The sequence below is a fragment of the Cavia porcellus genome, unplaced genomic scaffold (genome assembly GCF_034190915.1).
Source record: "Cavia porcellus strain 051 isolate PalLab524CR breed Dunkin Hartley unplaced genomic scaffold, mCavPor4.1 scaffold_28, whole genome shotgun sequence".
Lineage (NCBI taxonomy): Eukaryota > Metazoa > Chordata > Mammalia > Rodentia > Caviidae > Cavia > Cavia porcellus.
In genome coordinates, this window is record NW_026947511.1 from 36,116,959 (window position 1) to 36,139,502 (window position 22,544).

The following is a 22,544-nucleotide window of genomic DNA, read 5'->3' on the forward strand; positions in this document are numbered from 1 at the left end:
CCCTCCCACATTTAGGGGCAGAGGACAGGCACCGCCTCTTGGTGGGAGGAGCTGTGGAGATGCTCTGGCCTTGTGTAGTGGGCTATTGGCGTGGACTTGTTCTGGCTGTCCTTGACCTTGATGCAAATGGATCTTGAAAGTGTACTCTGCACTGCTTCTAAAATCAGCGTGGTGCGTGTGAGGTGCATTTGTATTCTAGTTGTAGCTGCCCCCTGCTCAGCTCAACAACATGGAGTAACTCATTGTGGGTACATCAGCTCATCCACTTGGTGGTCTGTGGCCACGTGAGAAGACTTCAAATTTTTTTTTTTTTTTTGAGACAGAGTCTTGCTAGTTCAGGCTGGCCTTGAACTCACTGTGTACCCCAGGCTGGACTAAACTTGCCATGATCCTCCTCCTCAGCCTCCCAAGTACTGGGATTGCAGGCATGTATCACCACCCCTGGCCAGGCTTCAGTTTGGGCTGGGATGCAGAATGCTGCAGGGAATCTTCCAGGATGTGTATTTGGTGACAAGTGCGCGCACTTTTGCAGAAGCAGCGCTGTGGGGAGGTGGCATTGGCTACCGTGTAGCAGGTACTTCTAAATGTTTTCTGCCCTGCTGGTGGTTTTGAGGGATGTCAGGGGCATCTCTGGCCCTGGGCAGCTACTGAGACCCTGCTGGGGCTCCCAAGGATGTCCCCTTTCCCTGGAGCTAACTTCCATGGCTGGGGGATTGGGCCAGCCAAGGGAGCCTGGTGTCTGCCACAGGCATTGGCAGAATCACAGTACCCTCGAGACCTGACCTTGCCTGTCCCGCTTGCTGAGGCATCGTGGGAAGAGCCATCAGGCCTCTGTCCCTCATTTGTGAAATGAGAGTGTTTGTCCTCTCGTCAAGCTGACCCCAAGGTTTGCGCTTTAGCAGCAAGAAGGACACAGTGCTTTGGAGGCCTCTGTGGCTTCCTGATTTAATAACTCTTGGTGTTGTCAGGGCTCAGTTCTGGCTCAGTATCCCTGTGCCATTTTCTTAGAAATAAAAGGTATATGGGGGACAGGTAGGGACAGAAGCTTCAGTTAGGATGGGATGGCAGCCCCTTTCATGAGACTTAGAAGCATTTGAGCACAGCTTGCAAACAGAGAGGTGTGGTCAGGGAGCCACAGCCAGAGGCCCAGTCAAGGTTGGGGTCAGGCGGCTGGACCATGCTGCACTGGGGTGGGTGTAGCCCCATCTGCTGCTGTCCAGTGGGCCTTCAGAAGTTGCCTATGCTGATCCCAGGGTCCAAACTGGAGGAAGTATAGGAGGCAGGAGAGCAGCACCCAGGTTCCCCTCGGGTGGGCAGCTCCATTGTCCAGATGGTCAGAGGAGCCGAGGCCAGTGGAACCTGGAGGTCCATGGAGGGGAAGGGGGTGCTCTCAGGGTCAGAGCTGGAACTCATGGTCTCTTTCTTTTCCTTTCTCCCCAGGGCCTGCAGCGGCTGTGCTCGGATATAGCGGGACTGGGGCCACCTCCCTTCTGGGATACCTCAGCAGCCTGAGTCCTGCGTGGCCCCCAGAATCTCAACAGGTAGGGGTCAGTGCTTGTCCTGCAGTGTGTGCCTGCCAGCAGGGTGAGCTGGCAGCAGGTGCAGAAGGGCTTGCTCTGCAGTTTGCGCTTCTTTCTTGGCCTTCTGGGTGGGACACTGGAGGGCTCGTGCCCTGGTCTGGAACTTGGACCTTTGTTTTATTCTGTACAACTCCCAGTGCAGTTTGGGGGAGCCTAGTCCTTCTGCTGAGGACCTTGGCTTTCTCATGGAGAACACAGAAGTAATATTAGTAATAATAATGACAATGTGACATCCCGCCGGACATGGTGGTGCACACCTGTACTCTCAGCACTCAGGAAGCTGAAGCAGGATTGTCTGGGCTGCATAGTGAGTTCCAGGCCAGCCTAAACTACATAGTGAGATCATGTCTCAAAAGGAAACGAGACAATACAAGGTCCTCTAACATTATGGGCATTCACTGTGTTCTGAGTACTGTACTAAGTCCTGCATAGTTAGCACCCTTTCTTCCTAATCACTTGAGGATTTAGTAGCTACATTTATCACCACAGCATGGGTGATAAAACTAAGGTTCTGTGTTGGCAGGTGATTTCCCTGAGCTCTCACAGCTGGCCAGATCTGGGGCTGGAGTCCAGGTCTGGGTGCCCTCAGGCACCAGCCTGCATCCTGGACACCCTGCTCTGGCCTCACCTCTTCCCTTCTGCAGCTCCTCCTGAAGGATGGGGACTGGTGTGATCATTAGTGTCTGGTCCCAGGGCAAAGGAGGGACCTTTCCCCCAAGGCATAGTGGCTGCTTTTTGGCACGTGAGAAGACTTCAAATTTTTTTTGAAGCCTGGCACACGACTTGTGTGATTGTGATGGGGCTTCTGCCAGGTCTGGCTTCGGCCTTCTGCAGAGATGGCACCCAGGGTCCCCCCTAAAAAAGGGGCCTGTTGCTAAATGAGGCTTTGTCCAGCTTTGCCCACTTCATTTGGTTCCCGGAGTATGTTTTAAGCACTTGCTGCATCCTGGGCCCTGTACCAGGTACCACAAGGCCTGTGAAGGAAATGAATGGTTCCTCTAAAGCAGAGAATTCTGGGGAGGTGACCCCGAAGTGAGGAACAGTGCAGGCACAGTGGCACGTGGGGAGGGCTGACAGAGGAGTTGGCAAAGGATTGTGATGGGTCACAAATGCCAGGTTGGACATTGGACCCCAGGGATAGGAAGGAGGCATCAAGGCTTCTAAGACAGGCAATGCTCTTGAAGGTGTGCTTCAGCCAGATCTTGTGACTGTAGGTAGGGGCACTGGTGGGCTGTTTGCTAGTCCCTGGGGAAAGCTACAGAGCTCAGGCCCGGGAGACAGGAAGGGACCCTGATAGATCTGCAGCTGGCTAGTGCCAGGATGTGCAGGGGCTGATGCTGGAATTCTTCGTGAAGACCCAGGAGGGCTTCTTGGAGAAAGTGAGGCTGGTCTTGACCTAAAAAGTGTCTGAGAGGGCGGAGGTTTTCATGGGAAGAAGATGAGTTGGGTGGCATTGTATTGACAAGTTGACCTTATGCCCTCATTTAAAATCTAGATACATAGCTGGATGTGGTGGCCCACACCTGTAATCCCAGCATTCAAGAAGCTCAGACAGGACCATTGTTACAATTCTGAGGCCAGCCTGGGCTACATAGGAAGTTCAAGGCCAGCCTGGAATACATAACAAGACCTGTCTCAAAAAAGCAAACCCCCCCAAAAAATAGTCTAGACAGACAGATACATCCTCACCTGCATATCCTGAGGCCTCTAACACACAGACATAGCCATGCCACACACAGTAAGGGTACCCAAATGTACAGACACATACATGAATGGTCACGTGTGCACAGATATGCAAATGCATGCTCCATTGCATACATATATGCACAGATGTCACGCATGCAGCTCACATGTGGGTACACAGACACACGTACATTCAAGTTGAGGCTTGTCATCTGCAGCTTCCAGCAGCCCTCAGGATCCCATGCCCACCTCATGCCATAGCTTTGTGGGTGCCTCTGAGGGTGGCCATGTGACCAGCTGTACATGTTGTCTTGCTTCCTCAGGCCATGGCTTCCTCTTCTGCAGACCCCGGGGAGCTTCCTGGGACATTTCTGAGGCCCTTGAGCAGTTCTTCTTATGAAAAATGGGTCATAGGTAGAAGGGTGCTGTGAGGGCTGCCATTGGTGTCAGAGACTCCACTCCTGCCCTAACTCCTCTGGAGACTCCATTCAGGCCTCGGGGGCCTGGCACCCCACTGCTTCCTCAAGTGTGTGTGGGGGGAATCTGTCATCCCTTCCCCCTGTGCCACCCTGATTGATTCCCTGAGGCTCTGTGACACCCACCTTTGAAACATCTGACCCTGCAGGCTGCCATGTTGCTTACAAACTCCCTGAATCCCCCCAAGAGGAACATCTTAATGAAGCATTCCAAGTGGGGAGACAGGCACATGAGTTTGGGAAGGTTCCCAAGGCCACCTCCCTGGAAGTGTGGTTTAGAGCTGGGCCACAGGTTGCCTGCATTTGTGCTCTTCAGCCCAGCGACCTCCCTTGAGATCAGGGGATGGGTGCCTACTTCACAGATGAGGAGGCTGAGGCACAGAGAGGCTAAGTCTCACAACCAAGATATGGCAAGGCCAGAATTATTACTGCTGAACCATGCTGTACCCCAGGATTTGTTCCCCTGTCTTTTTTCTGTGAGAGTCTTCAAGTGGGAGGGGTCCCCAAAAAAGCCCCTAAGGTTGTTGAGGCTCAGTCCTGGCCCAGTAGCCCAGGCATGTTAGGGACAGGTGGGGACAGAGACTTTGTTTATGCTCTAGTCTCCCCACCTGTCCCTGTCTGCCTGCTTACTCTGTGCCTTCTCAGTGGCCTGGTGTTTTGTTCTTTTCCAAATTTACCAGACCAGATGGGGGTTAGAGGGCTGGCAGCCTGATGGGCATGGAGGGGAGGGCATCACATCTGGGTGAGACAAGGTGTTCTTTATGAACAATTCTAATGAGGCATGGAGACACAGGCCTATAATCCCAGCACTCAGGAGGCTGAGGCAGGAGGATTGACACAAGTGTAAGGCCAGCTGGTGCTGTAGAGTTTAGCCTGTGTTACATAGTGAGACCTTGTCTCCAAAAAAAAGATTCAGACACTAGATGGATAAAATGAGAGGACACTGCCATGATTAAGGGTACAGGCTCTGTCTTGGCTTTGTCCAGTGCTGCCCCTCCTTTCTTTGTGGGATTCAGATTGTGATTTAACCTCTTTGCAAAGAAAGTACCGCAGGTGGCCACAGATGTAGGTGCATGCAGGGGCTGACCCCATGCTGTGGGTACCTAGGCAGAGGTCCTGGAGAGATGCATGGTTGTGTGGTCTTAGGAAAAGACATAGGAGATCAGGGCTGGATTGGGGTGCATCTGGGGTGCCCAGGAGTGACCCAGCCCACTGCTGTGCTCTGGGACAGTCCCAGGGGCTGGCTGTGCACTGCAGCCCACCCTAAACCAGCAGCTGTCAGGGAGTGCTTCCAGATTGTGGAGTGGTGAGGGGCAGGTCACAAAGACCCAGGCGCTGGAGTCAGTGCCCAACACCCTGCCCCGCCCAGCCGTGGGCGCGTAGGACCTGGATTCCAGGCACATGCATGTGGTGAGCCTGTCAGTCTGCAGGCCAGCTGAGAATGCACAGCCCGCCCCCTGTCCGCCCTGTCACCCCCACTCCAGCCTGGGGCTGGAAATAGTCCGAGGCCTGCTACTCATTCCTGCCCAGGGCAGATCATCCTGGCAGGCCCAGAACTGGCCTTTTGTGTCACCACAGACCTGTTATGTGACCTTAAGTAAGTTACTGAGCCTCTTTGAGCTGCTATTTGTTCATCTGTAGAGCCAGTGGTTGGCACAAGTTAGGCAGTCACAAAGTATACTCCTTCAGGACAGGGACAACTAAGTGACGCTGCGATTAATTTATTGTGCAGGTGTGGAAACTCAGAACAGAGCGGTTAGGGCACCTAGCCAGGGTCCCAGAGCTGTTCACAGTGTGGAGTGGGCCCAGTTTTGTTTGTTGAGTTTTCCCTGTGAGGTCAGACTGCCTAGCATAGGCCCTGGTGTGCCATTGGTGACCCCTTCACCTGTCAGCCGGTATGAGATATCTGTGGGTTCAACCTTGCGCTGGTACAGGTGCCCTGAAACTAATGGTCATTGAGGCGTGGAGAGAGCCCAGCCCCACTAGGCCAAGGTCACAAAGTCCCAGGGAATGGCAGCCACAAGTACTTTGCAAGGGGAGTCAGATGCCTTCCTAGGGGCTCCCTGGGGTCTTGCACTTAGCTCCCAAGGGCCTTGAAGTCTAAGCGCAGAATCAGGCCTGGATTCTGCAGAGAGGAGACTGGGAGAAGCCATGTGAGTGCTGGGAGGGCCTACAAGCCAGGCAAGGTGTGGTGGGCCCCTCTGCTCAGGTGGGCAGACCACCAGGCACCACCAGGACATCAGCAGCCCTGCTGGCTCAGGGCTGGGTTCTGTCCCAGGAGGAAGGAGCCAGGTGCCAGCATCTTGTGGCACTATCAACTCACAAGCCATCCTCCTCCTCACCGGGGGATTTTACCTCAGCAGTTTGCTTAGTGACAAGATAGGATCAGAGAGTCCTAGAGACCTGTGTACAGACACAGAGCATCATCATAGCAGGCCCAGGAGATATACCCCGGTTAGGTAGGATTGCTTGTGTTGGCGTGGGAGCTACAGAGAATTCTGTGGGTGTCAGAACCTGCAACTCTCCTGCTGAGATCAGCTCACTCTGTGCCTCCTGAGCTCTGAAGTTGCCTTCCTATGGCCTGGGAGCCACCACTTGGGGTAGAGGACCACCTTATCCACTCCCTAGGTCTCTGGATCCACAGCCTCAGTGGCCTCATCCTGGGGGAGCAGATACCAGGTGGGCTACAAGGAGGAATCCGTGCATTTCTAACACAGTTGGAGTCCCCTGTGAGGTTTGCATTCTGTTCCTCCCGCCCTTTCCCAGACAGCAGAAGGTGGTGGTGCAAGTGTGTAATCCTAGCATTTGGGAGGCTGAGGCATGAGGGTCACTGCACAAATAGCCCTCGAGTTCCAAGCCCAGGGGCCAAGGACTGACTACGCATCAGGTGCAGGCCTAAAAGCTTACAGGAAGGAGAGCTGACTCAGAAGTCAAGGACCACCTATGTCCCTCGGCCCCCTTGGCCAAGCTAAGCAGACTGTGGTCACATGGTGGCCACAAGATAGCATCCACGTTACCTGGGGCAGTGGACTGGAGCCTCTGAGGACCTTGGCTCAGTAAAGCCTTTCTGGAGGAGGTGAGGTTGCAGCTGGCTCTTCAAGAAGGAGCCCAACAGTGAGCTGAACCTCAGCCCTTAAGCTGGGGTACCAGCTGAACTAAGACAGGGCAGCCAGCTACATAGCCAGGCTGTAAAGAAAGGAGGTTGGAGATGCCCCCTGGAGGCCAGATGATACCAGAAGAAAGGAAATTGTTTCTACTGTGCCAGATGTTCCTGAGCAGATGACTGCCCCACTTATCTGCCTCAGTTTCCCTCAGATTTCTCTAAGCTACAGGCACCTGGGAGCCACAGCAGGGCAGTACTTTGCTGGGAGGGTCTGCCTTTGGACAGATGTGAGCTAATACTAGGGCCTAAGGCTGAGGCCTTCTCTGGCTGGCTGGCGAGGATCACCCTGAGAGTCCTGACTAGACTGGGGTCCCCACCAGCCTGGACAGAGCCACCTATGGGCCAGGACCTGGCTTTCCTATGAGGGATGGAATGGGGTGGGAGTGGCTCCCCACAGCTAGGGTGCAGACCCAGATGCAGGTACAGTGCGTGCCCTGTTCAGCCAGGCCTGCAGTCTTTGCCCAGTGCCTTCCTGGACCTGTCCCGAGTGTTTGCTGAGCCTCCAGTGACCTGAAATGGCCTCCCTGCACTCCTCTCCTATCAGCGAAGCATAGCCATTGGCTCCTGGACTCCACGTACTCAGGGCACAGGTTCTGCCAGCATTGTGCCCAGCAGCCGACCTAGGCTGCCCAAGTTCCTGCTCGGGAAGCACAGAATTTATTTCTGAGCTACTATGGCAGCTGCCCCAAAGCTGAAGGTAGCTGATCTCCTTGAACTCAGAGCATCTTCATAACCTCAGACCTATGACACTCTCTTGATATCAAGGGGGCAGAGGAGGGCTGCACTCCAATGGGACACACTAGAGAGAGGTGTGATACTTGCTAGGGTCACACAGCCAAGCCAAGACTGAAGCCCAGGATCCAGGGACCTGGTCAGGCTTCTCTGGCACCAAACCAGAGCTGTCCAGGGCTACTGCACAGGTGTATCGAGGAGGAGGCTGCTGGCTGGAGCTGCTGGGGTGAGCAGGAGATGGGGGCCCCTGGCACTATCTTCCCTCCAGGCCTACAGCTGCTTTAATTGGCTGGGTCTGTGGTGGCGCTGACATTTACCTGGTGGGGAGGAGGGCCTCTCCCTCTTGAATCAAGATACTAAAAATAACCAGATCCAACTTCCCAAGGCCCCTGCCCAGCCAGTGCCTGCCTGCCAGCCTAGGCGACCTTTTTCCTGGGTGCTAGAAGCTAATTGCATGCTGTGTCTATAGTTTTCAAAGCTGAGGCTTCCTAGGGCCTGGGGCAGGGGCTGCTTGGGAAGAGAGAACTTCCGGGCCTGCGTCTCCGAGGGATCTGGGTGACGGGGCCCTGCCTACGCCTCTCCTCTCTCTTCCTCCTCCGTGGGCTGGTTTGTGCCCAGGATGGCCTTTTCCCCTAGGCACTCAGACCCCTTCCCTGAGCTGTCAGAGCTCCTGCCCCGCCAGGATCTGGGGAAGGGCTGCACTCCTCCCATGCTGCACTGCGTCTAAGCCATCAAGAGGAGCCCAGGTCTGGAGCTGGATGCTGTGTCACCTTTGCCCCTTTCTGATTTGTCCTCTCTGGCATGGGCATCGCCACCCAACCGAGAAGTATTGCAGGAATGACTGGAGTCAGGTGTCTGCCATCTTGGGGTGTCCCAATGGGAACCTAATCAATTAGATCTATGCATTTGGACTAGAAGAGGAAGGTCTTCAGGACTCAGGCTAAGGATTGATGACTCAGTCTCTCCCAAATCACACTTGTCCATTTCCTGGGAACCCTAGAGTCCCCACCATGCCTGCCAGCCTGAGTCTGGCCAGTTCTTGCCCTGGGTCAGTGTGACCTGAAGTCTCTGGATGCTGGCCTTTCTCCAGTGGCTGGCTGACTTTGGGGTGTGCCCAGTGGAAACAGAAGTGGTTTCCGGGCTCAGGACTTGCCAGCTGTTCAGGCTGGGCATGTGCCATAGCCCCTGCCTCCCTCAGCCTCCTCACCTGGAAACCGGGACGATGATGTTGCTATCCTGGAAGTATCACAAGGGCTAAATTAGCAACATGTGTCCAGTGTTAGGGAAGGGCCTGGTACCGGCAAATCTGGTACATGCTAGCTGGTCCTCAGAGAAGTGAGAATTGTCACACAGCTGTGGTGATGACAGCAGCCACCTGCCACATGCTGAGTGATCCGAGTCACATGCTGTGCACTTTGGCAACATCATCAAATTCAGTCTTCCTTGGACCGTACATATATAAGCTTTGCATTCCAGAGGAGGAAACTGAGGCGCAGGGACCACATAAGTCTGCAAGTGGTGGACAGGAAATCAGAAACCAGAACTGGCCAGTTTTAGTACAAGAACTGCGAATCCTGGAAACCTCACTCCCCCAGGTAAGCCAGGATGATGATCATGTGTGTGTCCTGTCTGAGTACCCTGGCCTTGGGCCCAAGGCTGCAGGATCCCGTCCTTGGCTCAAGGACTTACAGCAGTGATCTGGGCTCTGCTTCCACCTGTCTCTTGTAGACCCCTCTCCTGCCCTATCACCTTTGCCCATCCTCTAGCCTTGGCTCTGTCTCCTCTCCAGGCTCCTCTTCTCCTTCCTCCCTCCCTCCAGCTGGTCGGGTTTTGGGTCATGCCCTGTGGACTCTGTATGTCCAGCACTGCCCTGAAGTTGACCACCAGCTGCCTTTCACCTGGCCTCAGTCTCCCTGTTTCTACGAGGGCTGTGGCAGCTGGCTCCCAGCTCTTGAGGAGTCTGAGAACCTCTTCCTTGAAAGCAGAGCAGAGGGAGCCCCACCCCCAGCCCTAGCTGACAGGGCAGCAGGGAGAGATTGCCCTGGCCCTTCTGGTGCATTGATGGGGGATGCTACTGACAAAAGAGAAAGGTCAGCGCGAGTACAGAGCAGAGGGACAGTGGTCCATGGCCTGCAGTACCCACCCTCAGGGCTGTTGAGGGCGGGGCTGGTGCTCACCAGGTCCTGGACTGGTCCTGTTGTGGCAGGTTCTCCCCCTGTTCCAGCTAGCAGGGTGTCCAAGCCCCATGAGGGCTGGGGAGCAGTCAGGATCCGTCTGTCACCCTCACATCCTGTGAGGACTGGCTCTCTTCCCTGTCTGTGGGTGCAGGTCCCCGTCCCCAGCCCACCCCTGCCAGGCATCGGGCCTTGCAGTGACCTGCATGTGAATTACTCTTGCTGCTGCTCTTCCTGCTCCCACTGCCACCCGATTGTGCCATTAGGGTCTCTCATGAGGTCCTCAGGGCAGCCAACCTGTGCCCTTGCTCTGAGGTCTTTAGGGTTAGGAGCACTCGCCTGCGGCCTTACTCTGTGTAGTTCCAGGATGCCTGGAGGTTGCCCATTTCATGCCCTTCCCAGACATCTCCTTGAACTGCTTTGTGATCTTGGGCAGTCACTTAAACCCTTCTGAGCTTCAGTGGCATTGTGTGTGAAAGGGGGGAGATGATAGCCTCCCTCCAGAGTACTCAGTGACATGACTGTGGGAAGTGTCTGCAGGGTCTTAGAAGGCGGAGAGGATCAGTAGAGTCAGCTCTCACTGGTCATCATCATGGTGAGGACAGGCACATGCCATGTCCACAAGCTGAGGGTCATCTTCCAAGTGGGCTCTTCCTTGCTCTTAGGAGACCCTTCCATCCCTGCCTCTGACCTTCGTCCTGTGCTGGCACTCCCTCCCACAGTTTCTGGGACCCCAGCAAGCTCATCCCTCTTGGCCCCTCATAACTGTCTTGTCCCCTCATCCCCACCCAGAGCCTTTGGAGCTGGGACCAGAATTCACTCCTGTCCCCATTACCAAAGGGGGCTGGACTGCAGCTGAGACAGTCACCTCCCAGAGCAACACAGCAGCGACCGCCCAGGCTGCTGAGGGCATCTTGGAGCCCCCTCTGTGCCAGGTGACATGGTCACTCACCAGGTCATGGCCCTGGCAGAGAAGGTGTCCAGGTCTGGTTCCTGTGCATCCTCTGAGCTCCCTTATTGTGGGTTTTGTTTGCTCTGCCTCCATGGTGTTCTGTGAAGTTGCGTTCTTATATTTAAACAAATCAATTCCATTGCAGAGTTTTTCCTGTCCTAATGATGCATTTGCAGCACAGACCCATTGATTTCTCATAGCCCTGAGCCGGCTGATGAGGAGGGCTGCACCCTCTGACCCTGCTCTGGGCGCCGCCCCACCCCAAACCTGCTTCTGCAGCTTGTAGCTGGGGCAGGAGTCAGGAGATGAGGGGGAACCTGAGGGCACCAGGGTGGCAGTTTAGGCTTCATTGTGAGGGTCGGCAGCCTCCCATGCACTAGCAAGGCAGCCACAGCAGGGATTCTGATCGATTTTGGCCCAAGGCAGGAGCAAGACTTACAGAGCTGAGAAGTGTGCAGTGTAATCTCGTCCTCCCTCAGGGGCCTGGGATACCTCCAAGTGACATCCAACAGCCCAGGTACCCATCCTACACCTTCTGGGCTGCCAAGTTGAAAGGCACTGGAGCGCTGCTGTTTTAAACCTTGGGGAAACCCAAGGTTTGAGAGCCCTACTGGCTGGGAAGTGTGACATTGTTCCTTTGGGAAATCCTTTAGAACCAGCAGAGTTCTAACCAGCAAACCACACTGAGCGCTGGGATTCTCCGTGGCTGCTGCATGTACTGATTTCTCTGAGCTATTTAGTGACCCTGTGGACTGGTATCATTCCCAGTTAAGAGAGGTACACAGTGGGGTGTCATAGCCAACCAGCAATCGTCCTCAAGTGCACAAAGTGACCGCTGACCTGTGTCTCCACAAGCTGAAGTCGCAGCTGTCTACTGTTAGGACCCTGTGGCAGATCCTTCCCGGGCCTCGGTTTCCCTCGGAGCCTGTGAATTGGATTCGGGGGTAGCTAGGGGGAAAGGAAGGAGAGACAAGGACTATGGCAAACTGGAGAGCCCCAACCCATCCTTAGTTCCCTTGGTAGCGACCTGTAGGACCGACCCCTCCCCCAGGCCAGCGCAGGCCTTTGTTTTAGAGACATTGCAGCAGCCTAGAGGCAGGAGTGGTGCGTCAAGGTCACTGCACAAGCAGTGGACTCTGGGAGGGGACACAGCCCCTGGGGCCTCACTGGCTCCCCTCCCCCAGGCTTGATAAGGCTTCCAGCCGTCAAGTGAGGGGGACAAGGCAGGGGCCTCTGCTAGGAAAGACAAGTGCGTCCCTGAGGGGACCCAAGTGTGGCCTGGCGTGCCCTCTTCCCAGGCTTTCGGGCTCTGCCTCCCTCTCCCTGCAGACAGACCTCCCGGCCTGTAATCAGGTTAGCCTCCTGCCCTGCTGCTCTGATGGCAGGCCAGCTGCCTCTAATGGCCTGTCCACCTGGCCCTCTCTCAGCTTGGGTGGGGGAGGGGAACTAAGCAGACAGTGGTTGGGCAGGGACTGCCCTGTGGCCTCCGTTCAGACCATTCTGTCTGCTGGGATGAAGCCCAGATCCTTAGCTTGGCACCCGAGACCCCCCTGCTTATCTGTCTAGCCGCCACTTCCGGTGCACTCCTAAGAGTAGTCACACCATGCTGTGTCCACCCGGGAGGTTGCTTTTGCTACATTCTGCCTTCTCCAAAAACTACCTATTCTTCAGAACCCGACTTACATCTCTTAAATGAGACTTTCACCACATTGGGTGCTGTGCTGTTCCAGAACATATGTCTCCTGTGTTTCATGTATTTTTCCTGGATCTAGTTTCCCTTGAGTTCCAGGAGCCAAGGAAAAATACTACTTTTCTCTCTGTGCTTTGGGGCAGGGCTTAGGGAGTCCTTGGTGAAGATCTAGGGCCAACAAAGGAGTGAGAGGTGGGGACCGGGGTGAGACAGCTGCTCCCAGCCCCTCACCCCCATCCAGCCTACTTCCTGCCAGGAGGCCTGTTCCCAGCCCCCAGAGACACATGCCAAACCTGAAATAGACCCGTAGCTCGACACAGAGCAGCCTCCCAGTGCCCGAGCCCCACAGCTAGGACCCCTCTGCAGCAGCCCAGTCCTCACCCCTCTGTTCCCGTTAACTTTGTTTTATAAATAAATTACATAAACAGGCTCCTCTGATTCCTGGGAGCGCAGTGTTTAAGGACTGGGGCGCTGCTGCAGGCATAATTGTACTACCAAATCCATCAGCTGCCTAATTACCATTCATTTTGCATTTATTTCTGCTAATTAAAAAGAGAGAAACTCCTAACAACTTTTACGTAAATACTATATTTGTTCTATGTAAAGATGGGATGCTAATTTGCTGGTGATTAGCTGATTATCTAATTTTATAGCTGTCACACAGGATGGCCCTGTCTCCCCTCGGCACCAGATGCCACCCGAGGCCCCTGACCGGGTGGGAGGGAAAAAGTCGGAATCACTCATGGTCAGGGGGCCTGTCTGAGGCCTAGAGGACACCAGGAGCTCCAGGTTCCCTTAGATTTTTGGGGACTACTATCTGATTGGTGGAGCTGGGAGGAACTTGCAGATCCTACATTGTTTCTGTTCTCATGCAGGAACTGAGGTCCAGAGAGGCTTAGCATCTTCAACAAGCCTGGCTTGAGTTGTCTTTGCAGGTGGGGACCCCCCCTCCAGTCTAAAGAGGGGCTAGTCTGAGCCTGTGGGAGCCCACCACTTCTCCACACAGGCCTGGTCGCAGGCTCTCTTTAGCTGCCTGGCCTGGGCCTCCCCACAGCCGGGGTGCACCACCCAGGCTGTCTGCACAGCCGTGACATGTGCCAGGGTCTGAATTTCACATTTTAGCATTCTGTATTTATTTTCGTGTGGATTAGGAAAAAAACATATAATTACTCCATCAAACCCATGATTTCACAGATACTGTTGCTGAAGATGCTGCTTCGTACAAAGACAGTGATTGGTGTGAAATGATTTAAATAAATCATAAATGCATAAATAATAAATGTGGAGCACAGAGGTGCTTCTGATGTCTTGGAACTGATGTGGGGGCATAGTGAAGGGCCAGAGGGTGACGCCAGGTTAGGGGAGACACAGGGAGCTACCTGGGCAGCATTTGGCTGGCCCCTGGTCTGCCGGCCACTGTGGCTCTATTCTGTGAGCCAGCAGATATTCCTGGGGCTCTGCAGTGAGCCCCCTAGAGAAGGGTCATTTGCTCTCTGTGATCACCCAGGGTTGGGCAGAGTGGCTGGTCCTCAAGGGAGGAGAGAATGGCTTTGACAAAGTCCATATGAGTTCAAGATTGAAGCTGGAGGTTCCCAAGGCTCTGGGGCTGGGGGGCTGGGTCACAGTGCTGCCCACAGCTGCCCAGAGCCACAGTGCTCCCTGTAGCCCTAGTGAGCCAGATTCTGAGCCAGGACCTCTCGGCCTCCCACAGGTGCTCAACCTCTATACCACTAGCCCTGCAGAGGCCAAGACTCAGGACCAGGAGGAGGACCCAGTGTTCCCTAGGTGTGGGAGGCAGGCAGGAGGCCCCTTTACCACTGAGATCTTGGTGCCTGTGGATACTGGGAGCCTTTGTGTGGGATGAATGAATGGTTTCAGCAGAGGAGTTTACTGAGCAGTTGCTGCTACTATTAGAGTCTCTCTCAGAGCCAAAACCATCCAGCTCCTCCAGGCAGGGAGCAGAAAGGATTGGGAAGTGCCACTGCATCGACAGGGCGTTTGGGTTCATGTCCTGGCAGTGTGACTTCGAGCTGGTTTCTTCATCTTTCTGTTTCCTCATCAGTTAAATTAGTATAGTACCTGCCTTCTAGGTTGTGAAATGAACTAATTCACACATGGTACTTAGGATGGTACAGCTACAGGTCTTTTAATTTATCCATCATTATCATCACCAGTTTCATCACTGTCATTGTGACCAGACCAGGACTCCCTGGCAGACTCATGTAGCAGGGTAAAAGGCCTAGAGTAACTGGGAGCTGTTAAGTTTCTGAGGGTAAGATGTGGAGTGCGACCAGCAATATTTCACTGCGAGCATTTTGAGGCTGCACGACAAAGGTGCCTGGTTCCCTACGACTCCAGGAATTTTCTGTGATTTCTGAGTCTGAATACATGGTTGTAATTCGATATATATTTTAAAAAGAGGACCCCCCACTCCAAAACAAAACAAAACAGCCATAGAGGCTTTAGTCCTTATAAACCTGAACCACAATCTGCTTTGGTTGTGGTGCTCCTGTGGCTGGCTCTGTGCTGCCCACCTTGGTGGCCCCAGCAGGAAGGTGGCCCTGGCCTGGGGTCAGAGTGACCTAATGTCTCAGCCCAGGACAGCCATGCTCAGTATGGTTGGCCTCCTGCTACCCTGCACTACAAGAGCCTGAGAGATGGGGCATAGGGAGAATGGGGCTTGGGAAGGTCTCCCGCAGCCCCGATTTCCACATTGAGCCCCCTACACACTAGCTGGGACCCGCCCCCTGCTCAGCACCTGGTGGGTGGCCTGGGGGGCAGTTGGGGCCATGGGAAGCAGGTTTCGGATTTGGAGCAGTTGCCCCTGCGGCTGTCATGGGGGTGCTGGCGGAGTTCCAAGCCCAGGGTTTGTGCAGGCTGGCTCAGGGCGTGCCTTGCTCTTTGGGGGCTCTCAAGATCGTGGGAACCACAAGTTTCACACCTGGAGGGGCAAAGAATGGGCAGGGAGGTGGCATCAGACCCCATCATCAGTGCATTTCAGAGAGGAGTGAGGCAAGGCCAAGGGTCATGGGGCTGGCACTTGGCAGGAACCACCAAGAAGACAGACAATGGCCAAGGAGGCCTCCAGGATGGGCGCCAGGGACCCTGTGTGCCTCCCCAGCAGCAGGGCCTCCCAGCCCTGGCTCTGACAGGGACATTTATAACTCACAGCTGTGCGGTCCTGGGCCCAACTGACTGTGGTAAACCGATCTGGCTTCAGGAAGTCCCGTCCTGAGGCCACTCCCCACCCGACCCCACACTCCCGTCCCCTCCTCACACCACATCCTGTTCTCAGCCGGAGAGGCGGGCAGCAGGGCCAGCCAGGAGCCCAGCTGGGGTCTTCAGCCTGCAGGCAGAACAGGGAAGGATAGAGAGCAGCCTTGAGGTGCAAGGTCTGTGGACACCAAGATCTCCAGGGTCTGCCCCCTAACTATACATGGGGAGACCGAGGCCCAGGGAGGGCTTGCAGCTGTCCCCAGAGCCCACAAAACCAAGGACTAAGAGTGTAGGCTGTAGGATTAGGGGTAGCAGAGAGTCAGAGGCCCTAGGGAATGCTGGGAAACGACGCCATCTTGGGGCCCTGGGTCTTTGGGTTGCTGCCCCCCTTTGGAACACAATACCCTAGGAGGCCTTCTACATAACCACCCAGATTCTCACATAAGATTCAAGTGTGGGATAGGCCTGATCCGGCCCAGTGTAGGGAAACATCCAGCACACCAGGCCTTTAGCCCTCTCCTTGGCACTGGTTCCTGTCAGCTCTCTGGCTCTCCTCCACACGTCTTTCTCCTTGTGTTCACTGAGATGGCTCCTGCGCCCTGGCAAGTTTGCCAGAATTTGACCTGGGAAACTTCATCCATCTCTGACAAGATTCTAGATTTGGTTAATGCTGAAAAGAACGCAGGCCTCTATCCCATGAATTATCTATTTATGAAGGTGTATAAGAAATATGTAACTAGCATATCAAACCAGTTATTTCATGGCCATGATTGCTTTGGACAAGGCCAGGTATTTTTGGAGCTTCAAAAAAGGAGCCTAAGTCAAGGTGCATTTTAATTGGGACATCTTCCCGTCTCAGCCTCATTTCCAACCAAGAATCATGAAGGACACAGGAGAAAGCTATAAGTTTGGGACAGAAAGTAACTGGTCATAGGACTTGTCTTGCTTTCTTCTGTTTCTGGTCCCCACCTCCACTAGTTATAGGCAAAACAGGAAGAAAAGGACTGGAAAAATGATGCCAAGTTTTTGTCAGCTGGAGACCTGGTAAGCAATTCATAATGCCATAGAGATCCAGGCAGGGGTCAGAGAGTGGCTTTGGAAGTGGCTGCTGGGAGGACAGGCAATGGCCAGGCAATGACCAGCCATGTAAGATAATTCTCCAAAACCAGACATGGCACAGAGAGGTGACCAAGCAAGGGCTTTGTATGTCTTGCTAAAAATACCTCAACAAATTCTCTCTGTCACCCTGCCTGGGGGCCACACAGGAAGGCGATGGCTTTCTGTAGCTCTTACCAAGAAGAAAAAGATAACCAAAGTCCCTGGGCTCCAGAAGAAGCAGAAGTTAGATGTACGTACATTTTTTAAAAAATCCCACTAGGAGAAGTGAGCCTGCCCTTTGGTGTGTGGTAGGGCGGGGAAGACACAGTGGTTGTGATAAATCAGGCATCCCGGGCGTGCTGAAGGGGCCCAGAGGCCGCTGAGATAACCCAGGAGCGAGGCCAGGGCTGGGAGGGAGTGGGTGGTTGCCTGTGTCCCTGGCTGCTCAGCGTGTCTGTCTCTCCTCTGTGTCCCCAGGAGGACGCTGAGGGCCCCACTGAGGGTCAGAGAAATGCTGCAAGGGGTGTGAGGAGAATTGCTGCTGCCTGTGCCCAAGCTGCTGACCCGGAAAGGTAACACCACCATGCCACCATCCCTCCCAAGCCCTGGGCAGGGCAAAGTTGGGCGATGACAAGGCAGACCAGAGCTGAGAGCTATCGCCTTTCTCCCAGCCTTCCTTGACCTGGCTGCAGGGCTCCTATAGCTCTTTTGTGGTGTCTGTCCTGCTATAGACACACTGAGATTCAGTTTATCTGTCTCTAAAATGGGCATGGGTGTCATTTCTCTCCTCCCTCCCAGTCTCCAGGGGCCTGTGAATCAGGAGGAGTGACTGATCTTTGAGTTAAGCCACACTAGCTGCTGGGCCCACTTAGAGCACCAGGGATGAAGCCCTTGGGGATGTAACGTGATGCGGCCCCAAGGTCAGTGGGGCTTGTGAGGAGAGGATGGGCTAAGCAGACTTGGCGGAGATGTGCTTCCACCAGATGTGGCTGTCTTCGGTGCCATCTCCCTGGGAACCTTAGGCAAGAGTTATGGCCCGCACCCGAGGTATAGGGGGCTAATGGGCTGCCAGGGGCCTCACAGCAAGCCCCAGCCACACTTGGCTTTACTCTGTCGACTACATCACCTTCTACACTCTGAATTTTACCTCTGGTCTTTGCCAGAGAAGTGTTGCTGTTAAACTTAAGTGATCTTTAGTTTCCTTGGGTGCCTGTGGTGGGACTCACCCATCCATCTACTCACCTACCCATATATCTACCCAGTCCTCTGTCTGTTCATGCATCTACATGACCATCCTGTCCATCTATGCAGCCATTTATCCATCCATCTGTCCATCCATCCATCCATCCGCTCAACCACCTATCTGTCCATCTATCTACCTATTTGCATCCATCCATCCATCCATCCATCCATCCATCCACCTACTCAACCACCTACCTATTCATTCATCCATCTGTTCATTCACCCACCTATCCACTCACCCACTCCACCACCTACTTGTCCTTCCATCCACTTATTTGTCCATCTATCCATCCATCCCTTTATCCATCCATACATCCATAGATCCATCCATCCAACCACCCATTTCCTACTTCATTCATTCGTCACTCACTGACTCCTACAGAAGGCATGCCCTGCACTAAGGGCTGGGTTTTGGAGACAGAGCAGATCCAGTCTTGCTTGAGAGGACACAGCATGCAATGGAGCCCAGCCCCTCCGGTGTGGTGGTGCTTGGCTGTGTGGAGTTTGTGATTGGATGAGGGGATGGGAATGGACAAGGAAGGACTCCTGATGTTTGGGAGATGTAGCAGTTTTAAAACAGAAAAAACTCCCCCTCAAAGTGCTTTTATACTTTTCATTTTTTATTTTGAGATAGGGTCTTGCTGAGTTGCCCAGACTAGCCTCAAACTTGTGATCTTCCTGCCTCAGCCTCTTGAGGAATTGGGATTAAGTCATGCAGTACCATGCCCCGTTTAATGCTAAGTTTTAAAAAGGAGGATTAAGCCAGAGAACGGAACAGAGCCAACCAGTTGAGATGAAGTGCTTTCCGATGGGGTGGTGAAGGAAGCCTCTGACAGAATAAGGCGTGAGTGCCACCAGCCATCAGTGAGTGAGCCAGGGTGGCCTTAGCAATCAAGGGCAGAGCACAAGGCTGTGTGGCTGGTGCTCAGGAAGGGACAGATACTATGTGAGGTCAGACACTATGTGGACCCGGCACGTAGGCAGCAAGCCTGGGGCATGAGGTGGCCAAAAACTGCCACTAGTCTAGAGGGAGGTGGAGGCAGCTTGGACCAGAGGTGGCAGGGACCTGAGTCACGGTCCTCAGGAGGAAGCCACAGGGGCAGAAGCTTTGGGAGAGGGTAGGAAGGAAGGAGCAGCCCTGCAGAGAGAGGGCAGCAGGAGCACACTGCACGGGCAGACAGGGACAGGCACTGCAGGCAGAGGAGCAGAGGGAACCCAGAGACCTCAGTAACCCCACATGTGTGGGGAGGGCGTGGGGAGCAGGGCTTCTTCCTCCCCAGCCTAACCCCCACAGGCACCAAGGCCTGCAAGTATCTGGCTGGGCTGAGAATGAGCTCATGTCCAGCCCTTCCTGGTCCCCTGACTCCAGCTGAGCCTCTTGTCCACTTTTTCGTAGTTTGTTTTGAATCAGGGCCTTGCTTTGTGGTTCAGGCTGGCCTTGCACTCACTATGTAGCTTAGGCCGGCCTTGAATTCACAGTGATCCTTCTGCTTCAGCCTCCCAAGTGCTGGGATTACAGGCATGGTCCCCCATACCCAGTGGGGTGTCCACTTTTGTACTTACCTCTGGGGAGTTCCTGAGCCCTCTGCAGCTCTGACCATGGCCCTCTCCTATATGGAGCACTTGATGGATGCTCTGGACTCGGTCACTGCCTACCCATGGACTACGGACACTCATCCAAGCACTGTGCCGCCTCCTCCCTGGGGTGAATGTTTCTCAGCCTTTAGCTCACAGTAGTTGTCCTCTGCCTTTAGGGAGAGCTGTGTGTGTCTCTGTTTCAGTATCTGCCTCTTCCTTTTCTCCATCCCGGTCTTTCAGTTGCTGTCTCAGCAGTGTCCCTTCTGGTTCAGGATGGGATGGGTGTGGCCTGTCTCCTCGCTTGTCCAGGACATGCTCTTGGTTCCTGGAGCGCAAGCTGAGGATTTGGCGTCTGGCCCCTCTGCCTGCAGCAGGAGCACACTGGGGGCACTTGCCGAGCACCCTCCCTGTGCCTGCACAGGGCTCAGGGTGGTGTGCACAGAGCAGCTACAGGGTTCCTCCCTTCTGAGAGCTGGCAGTCACAGGTGGGGAGGTGGGACAGGTATGGCACCAGTGACCTCTAGCGAAGCTGTTAGCGCCACAAATGTCCACCACACTAAGCCCGCCAGGGAAGTGCAGAGAGGGGCAGGTGGCCAAAATGAATCCAGAGGCCACAGGTTCTGGAGGCGCAGCTGGAGGTGAGGGGGTGTTCATAGTCATGCATCCAGGCCAGGGGAGCAGAGTCCAGCCTGGCTGTATGGGTCTGCACAGGCTGATGAGACAGCTCCAGGCTGGGAATCAGTGCAGCTAGGCAGAGACTGTGACCTGCTCTCTGGGGACAGAGCTGGGGAGTTGCCCTCTGGCTCTGCCTCTGGGACCAGAGGAGGCAGCAAAAGCTGCTTTGATGGTGCAGGGCTCCATCGTGTTGCCTTGGTGGCTGCGGGTAACACACTTTGCCTGCTTGGCAGATGAGACAGGTAACCCTGGGCCTTTAGAGTGGTTTTCTGTGAATCTGGCTCCACCCATGCACTCCTGATTCCTTCAACTGTCTTGGTGATGCCAGGTGAGGCAGATGCATTCCCACTGATCAGCCAGGCAAACCAGGGCCAGAGGGAACAAAGCGCATGTGATGCCACAGCTATTGTGACCCCTTTCAACTGGGGTGCCTGCCTCTAAAGCCCACAGGCTTACCATATCATTATCCAGGCTGTCCTAAGACCTAACCATCCAGGCACACAAGCCGCTTCTCCAAATCCTCACTTTTGAAGGTGAGCAAATAGAAGCCCAGAGAAGGTAAGACACCAGCTCAAGGCCACACAGGGAGTCAGACACAGAACTGGCAACAGATTCCCATCTGCCCTATTCCTGTCCACCCTGGCCCCTGCCCACTTCCGCCGGGAGCACCCATGCCTCCCTCCACACCCCCTGGTCCTTTAACAGCCCCTGGCACCCGCTCTGATGGGAAGCCTGGAGCTCTTCATCAGAGGGCTCCATTGTGCCTATTGTTTAAATATAGATTACTAATGAAATGCCTTTTCATGCCTTCCCAGTGAATAGTTTCCATGTAAAGTTAATTTGCAGTGTTATGTAAATTCTGTTTAACTTCAATCAAGTTTCTAATTATGTTTTTACCGCAGTAATTCCCATTTGATTTGTCATCTCCTGTTAGGTATTTAATGTGCGGTGGGCGGCCCTGCTTTCCACATTGCTCCCGGTTTTCCAAGGCCTCTGCCTCTCCCGTGGCCTCCAGGTTGCCTCTCTGCCTTTCTGCTGCCATTTCTCCATCCTCCAGGTCTTGCTTTCCTTCTTCCCCTCCGTTGTGCTCCCCTCTTTCTTTGTGTACCCCTCTCGCTCTCTGTGCCTCCTGCAGCCCTTCCCTCCATCCTCTCTCACATCCTCCTCTTGTTTCTCCAGGGCTCTTCCCTCTTCCTGTGTTTCTCATTCTTCTCCTGGCTGTCCCTCGCCTTCCCCAGTTTTGCTGAGCTTCACCAGCTCTGTCTGCTTCCTGGAGTTTGTCTCTTTCTCGACCTCCCCGCCCATTCTTCTTCCTCTTCTACCCTGGAGCTCCACCGTGCCCAAGCAAGAAGCAGCTGATGGATGATATGGAGCTGGCTTGGTTCTAGGCTGGGGCCACCGTTGTGGTGGGGAGCCCTGTGCACCCTTAGAATGCAGGCCCGGCTTTGGGAAGCCCAGTCCAACGCTCTGCAAGGGTTGGGCCCGGCCCAGCCTGGGGGCAGGGGGCCAGCTCCTGCGTAGTGGGGTTGGGTACTGGGGAAAAGCCTGGGCCCCAGGGTTGGATCCTGTGGGTTGACGTAGTTTCCATGTGCAGCCTTGCCCCTGATTCATTAAGTGGCGTGATGGAAGGCGGTGGGAAGGACGCTGTGATGCTTCTGCAGGTGCCTCTGCTCGGGAACTTGTGGCCACACCTTCATTCTCTGGAGCCTCCTGAAATGCCTGTGCAGTGGGCTTCTGGGCTTGAGGTAGAACAGGCACCCACAGAGCATCCAGGCCTGCCTTCTGGGGGTACCAGGCTCTGGAGCCCCTGGCCACAGACCTTCCCATGCAGAGACCAAAGGCAGAGCCCATCTATGAGATGGGACTAGACAACCCCTCCTCACCGCTTCTGCATCCCCTCCATGGTGGAAGCCAGCTTGAGCCAGCTCCCAGGTGCAGCTCACTGACAGCTGGTGCCTCGCTGAGTCCCAGCCCCCCTGCTCCGGACCAGGGCTCTGGGTTTTCCCTGCTGCTTGGGAGCAGCTGACCCGACAGTTGCCCAACATCTGGCCTTGGGGTGGGGAAGGCAGAAGGAAAACACCAGGCAGAGGCAGCAGCTAGGCTGGGTGCATGCACCCCTTACCCCATTGCTTCCCCTCTTGCATGGCCCCAGTGTGTCCAGGAAGTGGAAAGCCAGAATTTGGAAAGAGTGCTTTAAAGGGTGAAGAAAGGCAGCCCATCTTTTGTCCTTCAGAAACCTGAGCTGGCTCAGCCCCTGTCCTGCGGGACTACATGTTCACCTGCAG

General features: G+C 54.6%; 1 protein-coding gene across 9 annotated transcripts in view; it reads left to right on the forward strand.

The window, feature by feature from the left end:
- The window catches only part of Zmiz1 (zinc finger MIZ-type containing 1), a 194,736-nt gene that overhangs the window by 37,014 nt on the left and 135,178 nt on the right, over positions 1-22,544 (forward strand). For 6 of the 9 annotated variants that reach the window (XM_063238758.1, XM_003473817.5, XM_013156677.3 and 3 more), the window contains exon 2: positions 1,441-1,541. The gene's annotated coding sequence lies outside the window, so the exon portion shown is untranslated. Of the gene's footprint in view, positions 1-1,440; positions 1,542-17,241; positions 17,337-22,544 lie in introns of all 9 variants that reach the window. The other 3 variants (XM_013156674.3, XM_013156675.3, XM_063238757.1) reach the window with 1 other exon arrangement.